The following is a 9,645-nucleotide window of genomic DNA, read 5'->3' on the forward strand; positions in this document are numbered from 1 at the left end:
CCTAAGTCCCGGTTCATTGCCCAATGGTGCCCACTTCCCATAACTTTTGATAATTTCGGTAGGTTTCGAAATAAAAGTACATTCTGAGCTCACTGTCCACTGGTATCAGCCTCTCGCAGTCCCAGGTTCAATCCTCTCTGTGTCCAAATCCCAGATTCACTCCCCACTGCTGCCTGCTTCCCATAACGTTGTCGGGTTTTGGCGGGTTTCGTAAAACAGTAATTCCCCCTCCCCCTTGGTATTGTCTTTTTACAATATCCAGAGTCCTAGGTTCACTCCCCACAAGTGTACACTTCCCTGAATCTCAGGTTCACCCCCCACTGTTGCCTACTTCAATAACTTTGTCGGATATTGCCAGGTTTCGTCGGGTTTCGTAAAAAAGTAATTGCTTTTATATGAAACTCGCTGAAGCACGCTGAAAACCAGAGTCTCAGGTTCACTCCCCACTGGCGTACACTTCCCTGAATCTTCCATAACTTTGTCGGATATTGCCGGGTTTCGTATAAAAGTAATTGCATTTATATGAAACTCGCTGAAACCCGCCGAAAACCAGAGTCTCAGGTTCACTCCCCACATGTGTATACTTCCATGAATCTCAGGTTCACCCCCCACTATTGCCTACTTCATTAACTTTGTCGGATATTGCCAGGTTTCGTCGGGTTTCAGAAAAAAGTAATTGCTTATATATGAAACTCGCTGAAATTCGCCTAAACCCAGAGTCTCAGGTTCACTCCCTACTAGTGTACACTTCCCTGTGTCTCAGGTTCAGTCCCCATTATTTGCTTACTTTCCATAACTTTGCCTCAATTTGTTGGCATTTGGCGCATTTCGTAAACAAAAAGTAATTGCTTTTTTAAAATAACAAAATCCGCCGAAACCCAGTCCCAGGTTCACTCCCCACTGGTGTACACTTCCCCGAATCTCAGGTTCACTCCCCACTGTTGCCTACTACCCATAACTTTCTTGGATATTGCAAGGTTTCGTCGGGTTTTGTAAAAAAGTAATTGATTTTATATGAAACTAGCTGAAGCTCGCCGAAAACCATAGTCTCAGGTTCACTCCCCACTGGTGTACACTTCACTGAGTCCCAGGTTCACTCCCCACGCGTTGCCTACTTTCCACTTCTTTGCCGCATATTGTCGGGTTTCGTACAAAAGTAATCCCCCCCCCCCCATTGTTATTGCTTTTTTATAAACCCCAGAGTCCCAGGTTCACTCCCCACTGGTGTACACTTCCCTGAATCTCAGGTTCACCCCCCCTCCTCCCCCCCCCCCCTCAGCCTCTACACACACACACACACACGCTGCTGCCTACGTCCCAGAACTTTGTCGGATATTGCCAGGTGTCGTCCGGCTTTTTATTACAAAACCCGCTGAAACCCAGTCCCAGGTTCACTCCCCACTGTTGTACACTTCTCTGAGTCCGAGATTCACTCCCACAGCTGCCCTCTTCCCATAACTTCGTCGGGTTTCGGAAAAAAAACACCGTATTATAGTGCAAAACCACTATTCAGTGTCAGATACTGAATAGTGCAAAACCACTATTCAGTATCAGATACTGAATAGTACAAAACCACTATTCAGCATCAGATACTGAATAGTGCTAAACCACTATTCAGTATCAGATACTGAATAGTGCAAAACCACTATTCAGTATCAGATACTGAATAGTGCTAGCCATACAGAAAAACCCCGAAAACAACAACACCTGCAATATAACGATTCACAGCGAGCAACTTACCAACGTAGAAAGTTTTAAATACCTAGGTTCAATAGTGACAACAGATGGAAGATGTAACCGAGACATACGAGCAAGAATAACTCAAGCCAAACAGGCCTTCATGGACCTGGGAAACATTTTGAAAAACAAACAGATGTCGTTCGGGATTAGATTCCGAGTCTTGAAGTGCTACGTGTGGCCAATCTTGTTATACGGATGCGAAAGCTGGACTACAAATGCAGAAACACAAAAGAACATTGAAGCTTTTGAAATGTGGTGCTTGAGAAGGATGCAGAGAATATCGTATACTGCACACAAAACGAATGAAGAAGTGCTAAAACAAACATACCAACAAAGGAAACTAATGCCCTTAATAGTGGATCGACAACTATCCTTTTTCGGACACATAGTAAGGAAAGATAAGAATGAATACCTGGCAAGTTGTGGAAAAATACCTGGTAAACGCGCCCGGGGGAGACAAAGAAAAACACTCATAGACCAACTGAAGGGCTTCACCAGCCTAACAATCCAAGAGCTGTTTGAAAAGGCAAGAGACAGGGAGGAATGGAGAGAGATAATTCATGCAGTATCCGAAGCCTGGACCAGGCATGGAACCTAGAAGAAGAAGAACTTTGGAACCAGAGGTGAAGATACATTGTAGATGTTAATGCTCTTCAACAGAATTGTGTACACACTTTCTTGACCCCAAGGTTCAAGGTCAGAAGTCTATGGATTTGTCATGTAATGTAAACACAACGCTCACGTCTGCAACACTCCAAACTGTCTCGTCATCTCTTGGACTTTCGATATCAAGTTCATTTTAACTCTGTCATCATCGACGTGGGTTGAAAGTGTAATTTTTTGGACCTTACTCGATTAATAAGGTAAGTCTGTATTATTACTTTGACCAGCCTGCCATAATTAATGTACAGACTGGCCACTGCAACTGTAACTGTAATCTGTTCGAATCGGGCTTTCGCATCATCATCATGAAGGCGAAGGCTGAAATCTAAAAATAAAAATAAAAAAAGGCAAAGGTGGAGTGGAGATGAAACTATCGAACAGGTCTCCGGTACTACCGCAAACTCGGGGACCCAAATAATTTTGGGGGTTTGGGAGGGGGAAACTTTTTTTTTTTTTTTTTTTAATTCTCTCACCTCCCAAACCCCTTACTGGACTAAAAAAAAAGGCTGTCACTGTCATTATCCCCAGACACCTGTCTGGGGATAATGAAAATTCGTTATCCCCAGACATCTGTTTGGTTTTGTTTTTTAACTCTCTCTCTCTCTCTCTCTCTCTCTCTCTCTCTCTCTCTCTCTCTCTCTCTCTCTCTCTCTCTCTCTCTCTCTCTCTCTCTCTCTCTCTCTTAGTTCCTTTCTAGTTTCTAGAAAATTGTCATATTCGTCCCCACTCCGATCTCAAAAAGTGTCTAAAAAGAATAAATAATTAAAAAGCAAACAAACAGAAATATTCAGAGAGCGACCAAATGGTCGGATAGAGGAGAAAAAAAACAAACAATAATTTTTTTTTAAAAAAAAAACAATTTTGAGAAATTCATGTTCAGAAACGGAACAAAAGGTCAAACAAAAAGGAGAAAAGAATAGACTCGCACAAAAAAAAGGAAGAAAAGAAGACGGAATTTAAAAAAAAAAAAAAGTGGCGGAACCAGGATTTGAACCCACAACGTCGATTCTGGTAAAACTTCCAGGGCAGACGACTAAAATTCGGCCATGTCACCCACTTCAAAGTCGACGCATATTGTGTATATGTAGTAACAACTGATTTAATGTTGGTTAAGTTTATGTTTTTATAGATATTTTATTAACTTTCCTTATTTCTATGTGCATTTTGGAAACATTCCATATTCTGGAATGTGGATTATTGTTTAAAGGAGCGGAGTTTCAAATATATGTCTGGGGATAACGAATTTTCATTATCCCCAGACACCTGTCTTCTTTTTTTTTTTTTTTTTTTTTTTGCAGTGACTATCTAGAGTCTAGATATTTTTACAGTCCCGTGCCGTAAAGATGGTTCTCGGGGTTATTTTTACATTTAATGGGGCGTCGCTCGTCTATTATTTATTTATTTTTAAAGCAAGAAAGACTACTAGAATGGAAGAACTATTGCTCAAGCAAGATTCAACTCAAAATAATATGCTAAATTGACAGTAGTTGTTTGTTTTGCCCCAAAAAAGGACAAGAATGGTTATGAGAAATAAAGCTTTTACGAAACAGTACAAGAGACTACAAAGCATGATGTACCTTTAATACTTGATGACCTCAACGCAAAGGTTGGATGAGATAACTGTGCTGCCAACCCTCGCCAGTGTTTCTGTGTACAATAGATAGTTCGAAGATGACGTCACTCAGGTCTTTGTTATTGTTTTTTTGCCATCCGCGTTTATGAGTAATGATCACTGAACTGTATTAACCCGGCTATAAACGTTCATGGATACACATAGTTTTGTGTGTTGGTCCGTTATACTTCCGGATGGCAATGTTATGAGCTTCTTAGCCAAGCGCATACTATCTATAGAGAGCCAAAATGAGTAAGATTTTGGAAAAATGCCAACAATTCTGCAAAAACGATAATTAGCACTAAATCTGATAATGGGCAATTAGACCATAATAGCAATAACTAATCATCATTATTAATGAATCCACTATATAAACAGCATCAATTTCCAGACCCATGTTCATGTATAAATCTCATTTAGTGAACACACTTCATGAACTTCTGGGTCAAGAAACAGATAGTGTTTAAAGTACACCATAAAAGTGCATGAATGCTAAAAATGCTTAAATAATTGTAATTTCCTCACAAAACGTACCATGAAAGTCGTCCTAGACGGCACGTCATTGGATGAATGTCCAGTCATATCAGGAGTACCACAGGGAACGGTGCTAGGACCCACACTATTTCTTTGTTTCATCAATGACCTACCTCTACGAGTAAAATCTCAGATTAGGTTATTCGTCGATGACTGTCTAATATACCGACCAATAAAATCTGCAAATGATCAAAAATTGCTACAAGAGGACTTGAATAGTCTCGAACAGTGGGCTAATGATTGGGGAATGAAATTTAACGCAAACAAATGCTACATCCTCAGCACAGCTAAAAAGTACAATGAGACCTACAAGTTAAACAACACCGTCCTGAAACAAGTCGACGAAAACACATACCTTGGCATCACCTTCTCAAAGGACTTGAAATGGAGGAAACACATAATAAAATAACCCAAAAGGCAAGCTCCACCCTCGCCTTTCTCAGCCAAAATCTTAACCACGCCCCAACGTCATGCAAACAAAACGCCTACCTCGCACTTGTGAGATCACAATTGGAATACGGAGCAGTAGCTTGGGACCCCTACCTGAAAGAGGATATTCGAAAACTTGAGAGAGTCCAGAGAGAAAGCGCCCGGTTCATAACTGGGAACTATAAGAGCAGAACCCCAGGATGCATGACAAAAATGTTAGAAGAAAGAAACCTCATCAGCCTCCAACAAAGAAGAAAAGAAACCCGTCTGTCATTCATGTTCAAGATTGTAACAGATCAAATACCATCAATAAAGGCAGACTCCTTTTTCACGCCACGACCAAACAAAAGAAAAATCCGAGCACTCACTTTTGCCAACCACATAACCGAAAACCCCATTGAGAGATATGCCACAAACAACTCGAACTGCTTCAAAATCCCACTGACAAGAACACAAAACTACAGAAATTCTTTCTTCATTAGAACTATCTCAGAGTGGAATGGGCTGGATGAACTGGTCATCATGGCACCACACCTAAACGATTTCAAGGCCCGACTGACATGGGCCATGCCCAATGAGGATGCCGCTGAAATACAACCAGACCATTGGTTTCTTCAGCGCCAACCATACAGATACAGATAATAGAAATGTACTTATGCTTACAATCCTAGCTCATCAAAATGTGTATAATGAATGAAATTGTGTAAAAATATGCTTTTTTTTACGTAAGGTTAGCACCACTGAGATAATGACTGTAAGAATAGAATAGCCCCAAGAACCATCTTTACAGGATTTTATGTAAGGTTAGCACCACTGAGATAATGACTGTAAGAATAGAATAGCCCCAAGAACCATCTTTACAGACTCAAAATGGCCACTACGTTTTTTAAAACTTATTTGAGACTGGAATTTTTTTAGTTTTCAAAAACATGTAATGGATTAGGAAGGGTTAGGGATGGACTACCGATTCCCTAGTCATATTTTCACTATGAATTACTGCTGTCAAAATGACACTTGGGCTCTTCCTAAATCGAGTGTTATCCAACGTAAAGGGTAAGGCGTTTATGAAGTACTTAATATTATGGTATTTATTTCATAATACATGCTAGATATACCACTTGATATTAAAATTAATTCCTCGCAACATTATGCATTTCTATTTTATTGTGATGTCACTGTGCCTACGTGTACATATTAGCAGGTCTGATAATGGAATGTAACTATGGGCTTGATTAATCATTGTTGTAATGGACAATACTTTGCGATGGTTTGAGAATATTTCCATCATAACACTAGAGGATTATTTATCATGTATGTAATATCTTTATTCTTCTTTATTCTTTAGATGTCCATCATTGTGAGGTTTGAATGAAATTAACAAGTTGTAAATAAAACGTTCGAACCAACCAACTGCCTTATGGTTATTTATGATGGACAGAATAACAGTTTGAAGCCAGAAATCCATAAATTATGAATAAAGAAAACACAAAGCGATATCCATCCATTTTGTGTAGGGAAAAATATGGAGAAAACATTGCTGTAATAATCCGATTGTCTGCGGGGCGGATAATAATCACCATTTTATTATAACTTTGTTGTAATCATCAGCAGGAAATTGATTGCTCTGTACATTGTTGAATAATACAATCAGTCCATTTATTCATGGGTGGTATAATAATAATTATTGATAACACACAGTGAGCCCGTAACAATTTGGGTTATCAGACCCACCAATATGGGCATGTTGCACTGTATATATTATATCCTATGTGCTTTTATTTGCAGGTGTGATAACCCTAAAAAAATGAAGCAAAATATTGTCCATTAATTACAACAATGTTAAACTAGGCCCATTAAGTGGGTTCGGATGTCAGACCTACATAATATATGTACACCATGATTATATCCCATCATTTCCTTTGAGACTTATCGCAATTTTTTTATATTAAAAAAAAAATGGCTGCTGCTATTTATCGAGATCAACACAAAACATCTGGCTAATAAAACATTGGTAAAATTACTGCGCTCGACAGGGACCACTTTTTTACAAAAGTACCTTAAAGTTTTAGATAAAATACTTGTCCATTATCACATCTTGTTTTTGTGTTTGAGTTTGATCTCACCTAGTCAGGTGTCCCAGTCCAGACAACATGTGTTCTGCATTCTGTGTTCCAATCCGGACACTCTGTGTTCTGCATTCTGTGTCCCAATCCGGACACCCTGTATTCTTCATCCTGTGTTCCAATCCAGACTCCGATCCCTGTGTTCTGCATTCTGTGTCCCAATCCGGATACCTTGTGTTCTGCATTCTGTGTCCCAATCCAGACATCCTGTGTTCTGCATTCTGTGTTCCAATCCGGACACCCTGTGTTCTGCATTCTGTGTCCCAATCCGGACACCCTGTGTCCCAATCCGGACACCCTGTGTTCCAATCCGGACACCCTGAGTTCTTCATTCTGTGTCCCAATCCGGACTCCCCATCGTGCCAATTAGGACACCCAGTGTGAGAAATTTTGTAAGCTTCTCGTTTAGAATCTCTTTCCATTAGCATTTTCACCGTGGATCTTTTGTCAGGCATTTATTTTATTCAATTTGACAACATATAGTAGAATATTAAAAACTCTAGAACATACCTTGGTAGATTAGTGAAAGCAGTCAGTGGGATTTTTTGTTCTATTAGGTTTGCTTCAGGTTGGAGGATTGTTTTTCTATAGGTAGGTCTTAGTAAAGATGCTAGGGTGTTTGTTTTTATTATTAGGGTTAGTCAAATGTAATATGTTTTATTTTTTCTTCGGGTTAAAGGAATACTTTGGTTGTTTCCCTTAGCATGAGGAGCTTAGGAAGGCCTCCCCGTAACACTTTAAAAAGTTATTAATTATTTTAACAAACAAACTATTACAAGTACTTTCCTCATATATCTTACAAATGGCCTACTTTATGTTGATGGTGGGTTAATCATAACCTTAGCTGATGAATTTATAATTTTAATCGAAGGAAAAAGAAGAAGAAAACAAGCGCTAGTCTACTCTGTAGCATCGGAGAAATTACATTTTACATGCAATTGAATTGGTTTAATGCAACTGGTTTGTTTTTTATCTTGCAACTTCGACTGTAAGATGCTTCGAATTCGTGAAAAAGCGTTGGAAGAAGCTTGTACCCAATCAACCGAGTGAGACAAGGATTTTGAGAGACAATTTATTTAAATAACACACATATATATATATATATAATATAATATATTATATATATATATATATATATATATATATATATATATATATATATATATATATATATATATATATATATATATAATATATATATATATATATATATATATATATATATATATACACACGTTATTGTTGTTTACTATGCAATGGATCTTATTTGGGAAAGGAAAAAACTCTATTCCATCATTAGGATATCAACTACGTATCATGATCTATCTGTTGCATCTGTCAAATGTACCCTGTCCCATCATTAGAACATCAACTATAACCACATGTCTACGTTTGGGATACATTCTTTGTTCCATTTCTCAAATGTACTCTATTCCACCTGTCAAATGTACTCTGTTCCATCAGCTACTTTGGAGGATTTTCTTCAGCTGCATTCTCTTGGCATGGCAGTTTTTTGCATCTCTTGCGGCTACAACAAATCGTAATATATCACTGATTTACATTGCGGCCACAACAAATCGTAATATATCACTGATTTACATTGCGGCTGCAAAATCAGCAATTTTTTACACATTTTTGCAAATTTTCGAGATATATTAAAACCCCAAATACATTAATTAAAAGAAAAAACAACTTTTTTTTCTCTTTTAATTTTATATCTTGTGTAGAACGTGAAAGATAATTAATCAAGGGTAGTTTCTTTTCTCTTATCTCATTTTCTTCCTTGTTACTGGCTCTGATATGACCTTACATTTGTTGCAGCGCCGTGAAACCCTTAAAAACAAACAAATACCTTGCTCTTTCACAAATTAATTATGGATTTTTAGGAAAATTAATCTCAAATATTTGCTAATTTTGCTGATTTTAGCTTGCAATTTTTGAGGTTGTGCTTGCAACATTTGGGATTATTTTTTGCAAAAAAAAAGCCATGTCAGATTCTCTTTTCCAACTCCCACCCAATACATCTGACCTCCTATCCCAACTCCCACCCAATACATCTGACCTCCTATCCCAACTCGTATCCAATTCATCTGACCTCTTATCCCAACTCCCACCCAATACATCTGACCTCCTATCCAAACTCCCACCCAATACATCTGACCTCCTATCCCAACTCCCACCCAATTCATCTGACCTCCTATCCCAACTTCCACCCAATTCATCTGACCTCTTATCCCAACTCCCACCCAATAGATCTAACCTCCTATCCCAACTCCCACCCAATAGATCTGACCTCCTACCCCAACTCCCACCCAATTCATCTGACCTCCTATCCCAACTCCCACCCAATAGATCTGACCTCCTACCCCAACTCCCATCCAATTCATCTGACCGCCTATCCCAACTCCCATCCAATAGATCTGACCTCCTATCCCAACTCCCACCCAATTCATCTGACCTCCTATCCCAACTCCCATCCAATTCATCTGACCTCTTATCCCAACTCCCACCCAATTCATCTGACCGCCTATCCAACTCCCACCC

The sequence above is a fragment of the Berghia stephanieae genome, chromosome 10 (genome assembly GCF_034508935.2).
Source record: "Berghia stephanieae isolate SIO BIC M18660-M18661 chromosome 10, UCSD_Bste_1.3, whole genome shotgun sequence".
Taxonomy (NCBI): Eukaryota; Metazoa; Mollusca; class Gastropoda; order Nudibranchia; family Aeolidiidae; genus Berghia; species Berghia stephanieae.